Source organism: Mustela nivalis, assembly GCF_964662115.1.
Source record: "Mustela nivalis genome assembly, chromosome: 8".
In the NCBI taxonomy this organism is placed as follows: Eukaryota; Metazoa; Chordata; class Mammalia; order Carnivora; family Mustelidae; genus Mustela; species Mustela nivalis.
Window position 1 is genome coordinate 133674700 of NC_139027.1, and position 10703 is coordinate 133685402.

The following is a 10703-nucleotide window of genomic DNA, read 5'->3' on the forward strand; positions in this document are numbered from 1 at the left end:
AAAGGCAGCTTGGGGATAGGACAGAAGTCTTGAGTGTGACACCAGAGCCTGCAGCTGTATCTGGTAGGCACTGAGGAGGTGCTGCAGTCAACGAAGCAGAGAAAGAATACAATTCTATGGGCACTTGAAGAGAATTAAATCCAGCCGTTTGGCAGATACTATTACAAAAGGTCTAGGAGAAGCCCATGCGGAGTGCAGTATCGGGCCCCGGCAACCGTCAGAATCACCAGGAGTTGACAACCACCGCAGACCCACACAATCTGAAAGGTCTGCACAGAGCCTTAGGTGTAAGACAGTAAGATACTGAAATGACGGCAAAAGGAAGATGAAGTTCAAGGGTGAAGCCTACAGCCTACATCAACATTTCTGTTTTCCAGTAAAACTATACTGTTTTCATGAATAAAAATTTAGCTGATCTGTTAGCCACATGTAAAATTTTTACCTCACAACTTCAAATTTCTATTAACAAGTAGGGGGACACAACACACTAAAAGCTTTCCTCTGCTCAGAAGAAAGACAGTACAATGTAGTAATTAAGAACACGGCTGCAGAGCTGGGCAGATCTGTGTCCTTACTTAATCCTCACTCTGCCACTTACTAGCTTTGTGAACCTAAAAAAGTTACTTAACCTCTGGAGGTCTCCTTCCTTATGGTATATGCGGAAGGGCACTATTCTATTGTTCAATTCCAATGTCAGAAGGATTAAATGAGATGCTGCCAGTTAACACTTAAAGCAGTTATTATTTTAAACCACATCAGATACTAGTCACTTTGAAAATTATAAGCTCACACTGTTATAATCTTTTAAAAAATATGGACTATTAATCCTGATCATCAGATGTGGTTGCTATATATCTGTTCTAAGACACATTACAATGTGCATTCACACACATAATACTTTGCATTTGTGATTAGCATATTCTTAACCTTATAAACTCTGTGGAACTTAAAATGCACATGCAATTTAACATCTCCAAGTACCCACAATAAACCTAGTGACTTACAGTCACACAGAAACATAAAGGCATGAGCTAGATTTTGCATAAAAAAATATGTGGGTTACTTCTCTTCTAAAAAGACTTTTCAAACTAAAGGACTAGTGTCTACAACCAGAAACTATTATGTTGTGGCGGTTTATCCTGTTACTTGAGAGAATTTAGAGGAGAATCCTAGTGGTGACCACCAGAATTTACAGAACACTAATGGAACCAAAGGCTTTCAGGGTTTTGAGAATGTGCTGAAGCGATGACAGAACACATGCATGGAAGGAAAGACGATGCTGGAGAGACGAGATGAAAGCCGAGGAACTGAAGGTGTGCTCTCTAACCCTTTATTGATTTTACATACTGAAGTTCACAAAGAATTTTACCTGAAAGGGAGAAAGATGCCTCACAGCTCACCAAAAAAAAAAAAAAAAAAAAAAAAAAGAGAGAGAGAGAGAGAGACTATTTCTAACAACTTCATCTAGCTTTAGAGAGTATGAGATAGGGAGCATTTCCCAATTTACTCCATTTTAAACAAGCATTCCAGCAAGGCAGACACACCCCACAGGGAATGACTGCAACCCTTTGCTGCCCACATACCCCACAGCTGAGCACTGTTGCTGCCAATACAGGTGGACAAACTGGCTTAGGAGAAACGTGAAAGTGGGAAATCAATTCACCAGTAGGCCCAAGAAGACATCCAGACATATCCATTTTAATCATTCCAGGAGCATGTCACTGGTCTGGTCATCTAAAAGGTGTAGGACACAAAGTAGTGGAATTTTCAATTCCTTAATGAGAAAATTTCCATGCTCTATCACAACTACTCGGAAATAATTTTCCTGGAGTAACAGAAAGGAACTTTTCTCATTCATGAATAATAGAATTATTTACCTAAATCACCTCAAGTTTTTCTGAGCAATCTCCTAGAAGTCAAGGCCTAATAGGCAAAGCTTTCTCTGTAGCAGAGCTATTATTTGTGCAGCAGTCTTTGCCACTTGGTGGCTCGACTCTTATGGTTTCTGCAGAGTAGTTTTTCTTGGGTGTTGTTTTTAAGCCTACCTGATTTTGGACCAGGACTTTGAGCCAACTGCATAGGACACTCCCAGTTCTAGTTCACTCCTTTCACAAGAGCAAGAATTGCAACTGTTGACCTACATTTACAACCCCCACCCCCAATTTAAAACTTTAATGCATTCTTCCATATTTCTGCTAGACAGAAGTCTCTTCAGATGTAACAGATCTGAAGAGAAACCACTCATACGGGTTCTCAATTGTTGCCAGTCCCCACCAGAAAAAGCTGCATGTTTCAATGCAAGTACAGGCTTCCACTAACTCTTAAATGGAGACCAGAGGGTTCAGAAAATGGAAAGGCAGAAGGGCAAAAGCCAACAATTATCTGTCTAAACAAAAATGACTTTCCAGAGGAAAGAAAGAACAAGACTGCCCTCAACCAAAACATTCGAAAAGCAACAGGACCATAAACAAACTTTCTTTCTTTCTTTTTTTTTTAAGATCCTTGTACAGGCAACTTCAAACCAGACATGTGCTGCTTCAAGTGACCACCCCTAACACAATTTTGCTGGTCCTCTCTTGCTCGGGGTTTGGTCAGCCTCTCTGACTATCAAGCGCACGCAGGATCCTTGGGTCTTCACGGACACAGAAGCATGAAGCAGCATTATCATTACGAAACATTCATGTGAACCCTCATTATTAGCCAAAGAGCACATGCGAACCCTACAAAAGCCTGTGTTCAAGCACAGGCCTGGCATGGACACTTTGTGTCTCACTTCAACACCGCAAGCTGAAGTGCCTTGACTTCCCCACTTGTGAAACAAGGACGATCTTGAGAAAATTCAGAATGGTTTAGAAAATGTTTGCCAAATAAAATGGGCATCATTTATATTACCCTGAAGGCTAGCAAAGAGGCCTTTACACTCATGGTTCTCCATTCTTAAAGGCATCAACCAAGTCATATGAGAAGTGACACATAAAGACAAACAACTCATAGCTGAGTGACTCAATCACAAATCTATATCCTTACTGGAGAGGGAGTTAGGATGTGTAGGGATTTATTTTTAATTCTAAGGGATGGTCAAACAATGCATGAGCCTCCTATAGATTATGTGCATGTTTTGGAGTTAAATCTTAAATCTTAAACTGTGGTACATGTTCAGGGCAGTCTTCCTTAGTAAACTCTATCAAAAGCACTTAGACTTTCCTCTTAATTTCCACACCTTTATTTCAGGAACATTGCTGCAATTCTGGAAATGTTATTATTTCTTAAGCTGTGGTCTTAGAACTAAGCTAGGGATCAATAAAAGCAAGGAAGCTTGAGTGTGCATTTCCAAAGAACTACAACCAGAGGACAAGTGAATGCAAACATGGAGATGAGAGAACCCAGAACTGAAATAGTGAAAAGAACTTTGCATTTTACACTGATTAGAAAATGTGTGCTCTCAATCAAAACAGTTCCTGTATATAGTTGGCTCACATTTTATCTGTGACTTCCTAATATAGACAAAACATCACATTATAATCAAGTTGATATATATATATCCCAATCTGAGAAGCCTGATAATATATGAGGAGAGCCTTCTTCCAGTGGAACAAGAATATGGATTCTCATTTAAGATGACTCCTTAACTGCAAGATAACAAAGGTAGGTCACAACCAAAACACAGGTCTAAGGAGTACTAAGACACAGAAAGACTGAGGGAGCACAATCATCATTCCCCTCACTTTGTAATTAGCAGGATCAGGCAAACAAACAATATAAAAATCATGAAGTCACGATGAACGGTGGCCACTCACGCTGGGCAAAACAAGGATGGCTTCTTTTATAAAGTATCTCAATGATTAAGGCAGCAAGTACCAATGAGTAAAGAAGAAACAACTTCTACATTCAAAGTATCAATTCAGTTAGTGTGGGGCTTTGGTTCTCACCAGTTTCAAATGTCAAGTATCCAAACTAACATAAAATGTAGAACTGACAGTGATACACATCAGCAAAATATGGCATTTGTTCTAAACACCACAAGCTCACTAGAAGTGTGCACGATGCTAATAACATGTCAAGCTCTGTGAGTCTAACTATAATTAAATTATTTACTTAGCATAACAACATTGGACTTAATGTTCATGCCTTTTAGGCAAATAAATGGAAGTTAAACTCCCATGGGAAATATTTTATCTTCTGGAAGACATAACAAGACTTTAAAGTAAAAGCCCTTTTGGAAGTTTAGGATGAACATGTAGATTATTACACAGCAGTTTCGGGCATTTGGGTGTAAACTACAAATTAGTTTCTAATCTCACAAAATTTTCCATTTTTTGGCTACTTTGACAACATTTTGTAAGTTATCTAAGATTTTAATAGGTTATTTAAAGAAAAACTACAATATCTAATTCCGACGTTTTTTCTGTAGTTAAATGTACTGTTTCCCAACCACATCTCTGATGGTGGGACTTTGTATTTAGTTACAGTTACTTCCAACTCTAAAAAGTCAGTTGTATTTTACGTGTATATATGTACACACCAATTGATGGAGTCAACCTGCCGAAGTCTATTACAACTTATGCAATTTTGTTATTTATATATAGTTCCCAAAAGACAAAAATACTATTGATACTGAGATTTTTCTTTTCTCTCTCTAGCCAATTATTGATCCCTACTTGCTCCTTTGTAACTCATCAGCTCTATCTTCCTCATTAATTTCCACAATTAAACATGTAGCCAGCATGTGTACATCACCTTAAACGTATCAACCAACAGATTGCTGAATACTTAAAATTTTCAATACTAGAAATTATGCTTAGTAGTACTTTTCAAATTTTGTGAAGTTACAAGGAAAGCAACAATTTAACACATTGTGCACTTTACTTAATTATACTTTTAATAATCAAATTGAAGTAATAAACTTGTTTATATATGTTAGAACAAAAAACAGAAGTCATTTTTACTTGGTAAAAGCCAATTTAAGGTGATTATCTGGTAGCAACTACATGTTCATGAAAAGGCCTATTCTGATCAAAGAATCTTTAAGGTTTTTAACAGCTTAGCAACTCTTGAGATTGGGTCATCAAAATAACAATAATTGAGAACTTACTTGACACTTAATCTGTTCAACATGGTGACGTTTTATTTTTAATATAAATAGTATTAGAACTTTTCCTGCACTCTGGTTTAAGGAAAAAAAAGAGAAATTTAAGCAAAACAAATTCACAGTGGGTATGTTTACAACCAATGACCTCCAGGACAGGCAGGGCCAGATGTCTTTAGAGATTCAGAGCCCAATCTCCTATATTTTCGATACAGAGACATTAAGAACCAAAATCAAAGGTTTAATTAGTTCAATGTCTAGTAGCCTCTGATAAGGTAATTTTAGGAAATTTTCAACAATGGCCAAGATAAAGAAGGAACTTCTACTTAAAGTTTAATTAAACAGAATACCCATCCCCACCCTCTGGTTAGTAGAGGCTTTTTACCGTTCTTTTAATGAACTCTCACAGTTTACCTAAATTCCAGCTTTTAAGCCCAACTGTTTCACTATTCATTCATTCACTCACTTTGATGCCCAAACCAGGAAACCTTGAAACTGCAAAATACATGCTAAGAGCTCATAGCAAGTTTTCCTGTAGGGGGAAAATGGCTATTACCACTAAGGATATCAGTTAACACTGTATCTTATGTATAATTTGCCGAATCAAACAGAAGGACCTTCACAAATTTCATTCATCTCAAACGCACCTCAAATAAGTTGTTTCCAAATTACTCATTTAAAAACTCATATAACTATATATCAAACACCAAGTACAGGTCAAAATTATTTCCATTTAACATATACTAAGCAGTATTTAAATATTATAAATATCACCAATTAGATTTAAAATCTGATTCTTGCATTTACTAAAAAACTTCAAAACCAAGATAGTTAAGTCTCCATCGGAATACCTGAACCAAGCTGCCTCCTTTTCACTCACCAAAATGTTACTTAATAGCAAATGTTCCAGGAAAATTCTCCCTTAAGCACCAACTGGTTAACTATGTATCAAAGAATACACCCATTCAATTCCCCATAAATTTACCTTGGTGTTATCTATATAAAATACTTGCAACAAAGTCTTACAAGTACCCCAAGTATCAACAACCACTGTCAATCATTGGTAGCAAGTACATGTTCATGGAAAGGCCTGTTCTGATCAGAGAATCGGTAAGATTTACAGAAGCTTAGCAACTCTTGAGATTGGGTCATCTAGATAACAATAATTGAGAACTTAAGATACTTTATACACAAGAGTGCAGAATGTAAATGATTAAAACAGTATTAGCAACTTAAATTTTCTCTTAAACAAGCCATTTCTCTGTTCAGAACCCATGACTGCAACCAGCTCTAACCGGTTCCTTGAGGAATGTGGCTAGGCTGAAATTTTGGAAGTGTTGGCTTTGGTGGTGACCAAGGAGGAAGAAGTCTCTGGATTCCCTGTTGCTGCAGTTCCCACCCTCCAAAATGAATATACCCACCGGTGTGAATTGACAATGTGGTCCAAAGAGCAAGGCAGGAACGGAGTCCAGATCCTCAAAATGGTAGTACAGGGCATAACCACTAGGCCACCTATCAGTTCAGTACAAAAAGTACAACCCTGTGCATCATGGTGCAAAAGCTGGGGCCTAGGTTTCGCATTGTGCATCTCACACCTATGGAAATAACAAGAGGAGTAAAATCTATAGAAATCAACACTCCCTAAGAAGGTGGGTGCTCACAGAAGACCGGTGTCAATGCTTTTGCAAAGGTGGTTGGCTACTAAGAAAATGAATGGCAATTGCAAGTCCAAAGTTAGAAGACGACAAAATTTTACAATCAACTCTGTTGAGTTTGACCATGAAGAACTCAACGTGGGTTTAATGTTTACCAACAAGGCTTTGCAAATCATGACACCCATCTACATGCTTATGAAAATTACTACCCCACTAAAATCTAGCATCTTTCAAGAATGATTTTTAACTCTCAAAGAGTTGGAAAGATGTGGGCCATGAAGAAAGGAGGTAATCAGCAATACCCCCAAACCTGTAACTCTCAGGTTTTAAACGTTCCCCTTTACCATCTGACCTTGGAAAGACATGGTGACACATTCAAAGCTTAAGGTGGAAGAATTCCAGAATTCCAAAGAATAGGAAATCTTGTGTACCAATGATGTGCCAAGAACAAATGTGGATTGTCTGAGGGTCAACAGTTTTGAAAAAGTAAAAAGAGAACTTCTAAAATGCAGGGTGGATTCTTTAAAAGAAATAAAATCACCGCTCTTGACTCACTTAATCCTTCGCCATGTTGCTGTCAGCTCACCAACTAAGAGTGCGAGAGTGTGTGTCTTGCTGGGTCCATTTTCCCATGGTCTGTAGAAGGCGCTGTGAAGCACATCCTGTTCTAGCTCTGGGGCCCTTCCCCCCTCTGCAGCCTTACCCAGTGCAGGGAATGCGCCCCCTACTGACTCCAACACTCATCGCCTTTAGCCGACTTGGCTGCGGTGCATTTTGGGTGGGGGCTGGTATTTTCTTGATGGCCATAAACCAGAAGCAACAATGCAGATTTATAAAGAAACTGTATCAAGCTACCCAGGAGTTCCCCCTCCTCCCCTCTGAAGGTTCAAGACACTGGCACGAGAAGCATCAGGGATAGGAATTGGGTGTGTGGGGATGGACAGCATTAAAATGGCAAACACAGGAAACAGTTTGGTTCTTTTTCCCTCCTAAGCCTTTGTCTGAGAAATGGGGTTATGGCAAGAACTGCTCAGAGGAATTGGTGAACGCAAGAACATCAAGAAGACTTAGTGTGGGTACATGTGTGGCTAAAAAGGATATTAGACCTTAGCGCCTGATCTTGGGCAGAAGAGGAAGAGAAGCAATCGCGCCTTTTCCAGCAGACAGGCATCCAGGTTGGGGGGGAGGGGAGGGAAGGGGAGGGCAGGCAGGCAGCCCAGAGGAAAGAGAGGTGAATAAAAGGGTGCTCAAAGAACTCCTCCCCATTCATTGCATTAAAAAAGAAAATCTTTTCGCAGCTTTCTGGATTTCCATTTTTTACCATCTAATTGCAAAGTTGGGGCTCAGAATGTTCATAAGAGGTCGTGCTGACCAGGCAGCTGCGACTGAGAAAAAGGGGTGGTGGTGGACTCCGTGCTTAGGACAGGAGGGTAGCTGGCATGTTGGGGAGGAAGGGTTGCACGGCGGAGGCAAAGACTTTCCACTCCGTGCCATGCATGCTCCCCGCCCCCCAATCTGTCCCCCCCTCCCCCAGCTAAGGGTGGGTAGACCAGGCAGAAGGCTCGTCCCAGGCACTGGGGGTGTGCGTGGGGGGCTCGTTTGGCGGGGGGGGGGGGGGAGCGGGAGGAAAGGATTAGTTCCAGGGATGGGAGCAGCTCTGTTCTTGCTGGGGGCGGGGTGGAGGGAGATGCCATCAGCGGCACAGGCTCCGGGGGCCAGGCTGGCTGCTGGCCTCGGCGGGCTCACGGGGCGGGGAAGGGAGGTCGGGCTGCAGGAGGAGGCGCCTGGACCCCGGAGCAGAGCCCGGGTAGCGGTCCGCGCCGGGGCGGGCGTTCCGTCAGCACCAGAGTATGCAAAGGAGCGTGTGCGGCTGGAGGGCTGGCAGTGGGAACAACAATGCGCCCGCGGGGCCGGCTCGGCGGGAGCGGGGCCGGGCCGCGGGGTCGGCGCGCGGCGGCCGCCGGGGCTTACCTTGACTCGGCCTCGAGGCGCGCGCGGGGCCGGCGTGCTCGGGGGCCGGGCGGCGGCGGCGGCGGCGGGCGGATGGCGGCGGCACGGCGGTGGCGGCGGCGAGGGCGCGCCCGGGGCCTCGTCGCGCTCTGGCTCGGCGGGCTCCGGCTCGCGCCGCGGCCGCGGCTGCTGCCGGGGGGCGCGGCGGGCGCAGCAGAGCGGCGGGCGGCGGCAGCGGCGCGAGCGGCTCCCTCCAGTCCCCGCGCGGGCGGCGGCGGCAGCGGCAGCGTCGTCGAGCGGTGCAGACAAAGGAGGGGCGGAGGGAGGAGACGGAGGGTGTGGGAGAGGCGGCTTCACCGGCGCGGGCAGACGGGCGGCGGCGGCCGCGCTCCTTTCGCTCCTCAGTAGCGGGGACCGAGAGAGGGAGCTGTGTCTGAGGAGACGCCAAAATCCCCCTTAGCGCTGCCCGCGGGAGGGGGAGGGGGCACAAGATGGCGGCGGCCGGGGGGGCGGGAGTTCAGCTCATGGATCCCGGCGGGCGGCGGAGGGGAGACCGGGCCGGTGGAGGCGGCGGCGGCAACGGGCGGGGGAGGGGGCTGATCCCGCGTCTCCCCTCAGCAGACAATACAAGCGCCTCGGAGCGAGTCCCCGAACCTGCCCTAGCCAAAATGGCGGCCGAGAAAGAGCGGAAGTGACGTAAATACCTCATTAGCATAAGAGGACTCATTGTCCAGCTAAGTAGGGGGGGTAGTGGGGGACAGTACCCCTTCCCCCCATGTCCCCCAGGGACAACTCTCTCACTGCCACCTGTGCTCGCACCTAACTTTTTTGGGGGGAGGGTGGTCCCAGTACCCCCACCTAAGGGAAATTATATAATCCCCACAGAGGGGGAGCTCTCGCGAGAACCAAGAGGATTTTTGCCATTGACCCACTAGGAGGCGCCGCGGATAATGGCCGCAGTGCGCTTCCAGGGCCCGTGTGCACGGCGGGCGCCTTCCTCTGGCCGCAGCGCCGGCGGCGGAGGCACCAGCAGCGGGCCGCAGCACGCCCTGCACTCAGTCAGGTGGCCGTGCTGGGGATCCCTGCGCGGGCCCAGCTGGGCCTGGACTACATCTGGCGGGAGGGGGCGTGCGGGCAGCCCAGCCGCTCCACGTGCTGGGAGGCCTGCGCTCTCACCCGCCGGGCAGCAGCGGGAAGGGCAGAGACACCTGGCCGGTTGTGCGCGATGCCTCCTGCCTTATATGAGGTGTGAGGGCCTCGTGCTTCACACACCGACTGGAGATAAGCCACGAGCTCATGGAGCCCTGGTTCCTTCCCGGTGGGGCGGGTTACTTAGTGCACAGGGGCTGACAGTCTTCCAGGTTGGTGATGGGCTCTTCTCTTTGGCCTGAAGAAAACAAATGGGAACCCTAGCGTGTGGGGCCACCGGACTTGTGAAGCCGAAAGATGAGAAATGATGTTGCTGATGGGCCTCCACAAGATGCTCAAAAACTACACTTCAACTGTGGTCCCAGGGACACTTCCAGTGGTACCACAATCTGGACAGCACAAGATAGCACATGGACAGTCTGTGCAAACTTAGGTCAATTCCAACCAACACATTACCTCGTTTCTGAATCCACCTTTTGGAGTAGAGTGCATCTGAGAGTGTGTCATTAGCTAACCATACTGAAGAGTCATGAACACCATCAGGAAGGATTAACCAAGCCTGTTTTCTTAAAGTGTGTGCTCTGTAAATACACTGATCTTTGGCTGTTTCTCTAAATTTCAAGTTAAAATAGTTTCAAATCATACTTAACATCCCCAAAGATTCGGATGTAATTGAAAGTAGTACTAGTTGTGGTTACACATAGCTCAGTGACGACTTCAGTTAGCAGGTTTAAACAAGCCATTTCATCCAACACAGAATTTCATTAATTTCTGAAAGCCAAATCAGTATTTCAAGGGGAAACAACAACTGGAGAAGTTATAAGAAAAAGGGGGGTGGTGGTGGTGGTGGTGGTGGTGGTGGC

General features: G+C 45.0%; 1 protein-coding gene across 5 annotated transcripts in view; it reads right to left on the minus strand.

Moving 5' to 3' along the window:
• The window catches only part of ADNP (activity dependent neuroprotector homeobox), a 31762-nt gene extending 22562 nt beyond the window's left edge, over positions 1 to 9200 (minus strand). For 2 of the 5 annotated variants that reach the window (XM_082744912.1, XM_082744914.1), the window contains exon 1: positions 6508 to 6677. The gene's annotated coding sequence lies outside the window, so the exon portion shown is untranslated. Of the gene's footprint in view, positions 1 to 5092; positions 5165 to 6507; positions 6678 to 8712 lie in introns of those variants that run through there. The other 3 variants (XM_082744913.1, XM_082744915.1, XM_082744916.1) reach the window with 3 other exon arrangements.
• Between the last annotated feature and the right edge of the window lie 1503 nt (positions 9201 to 10703).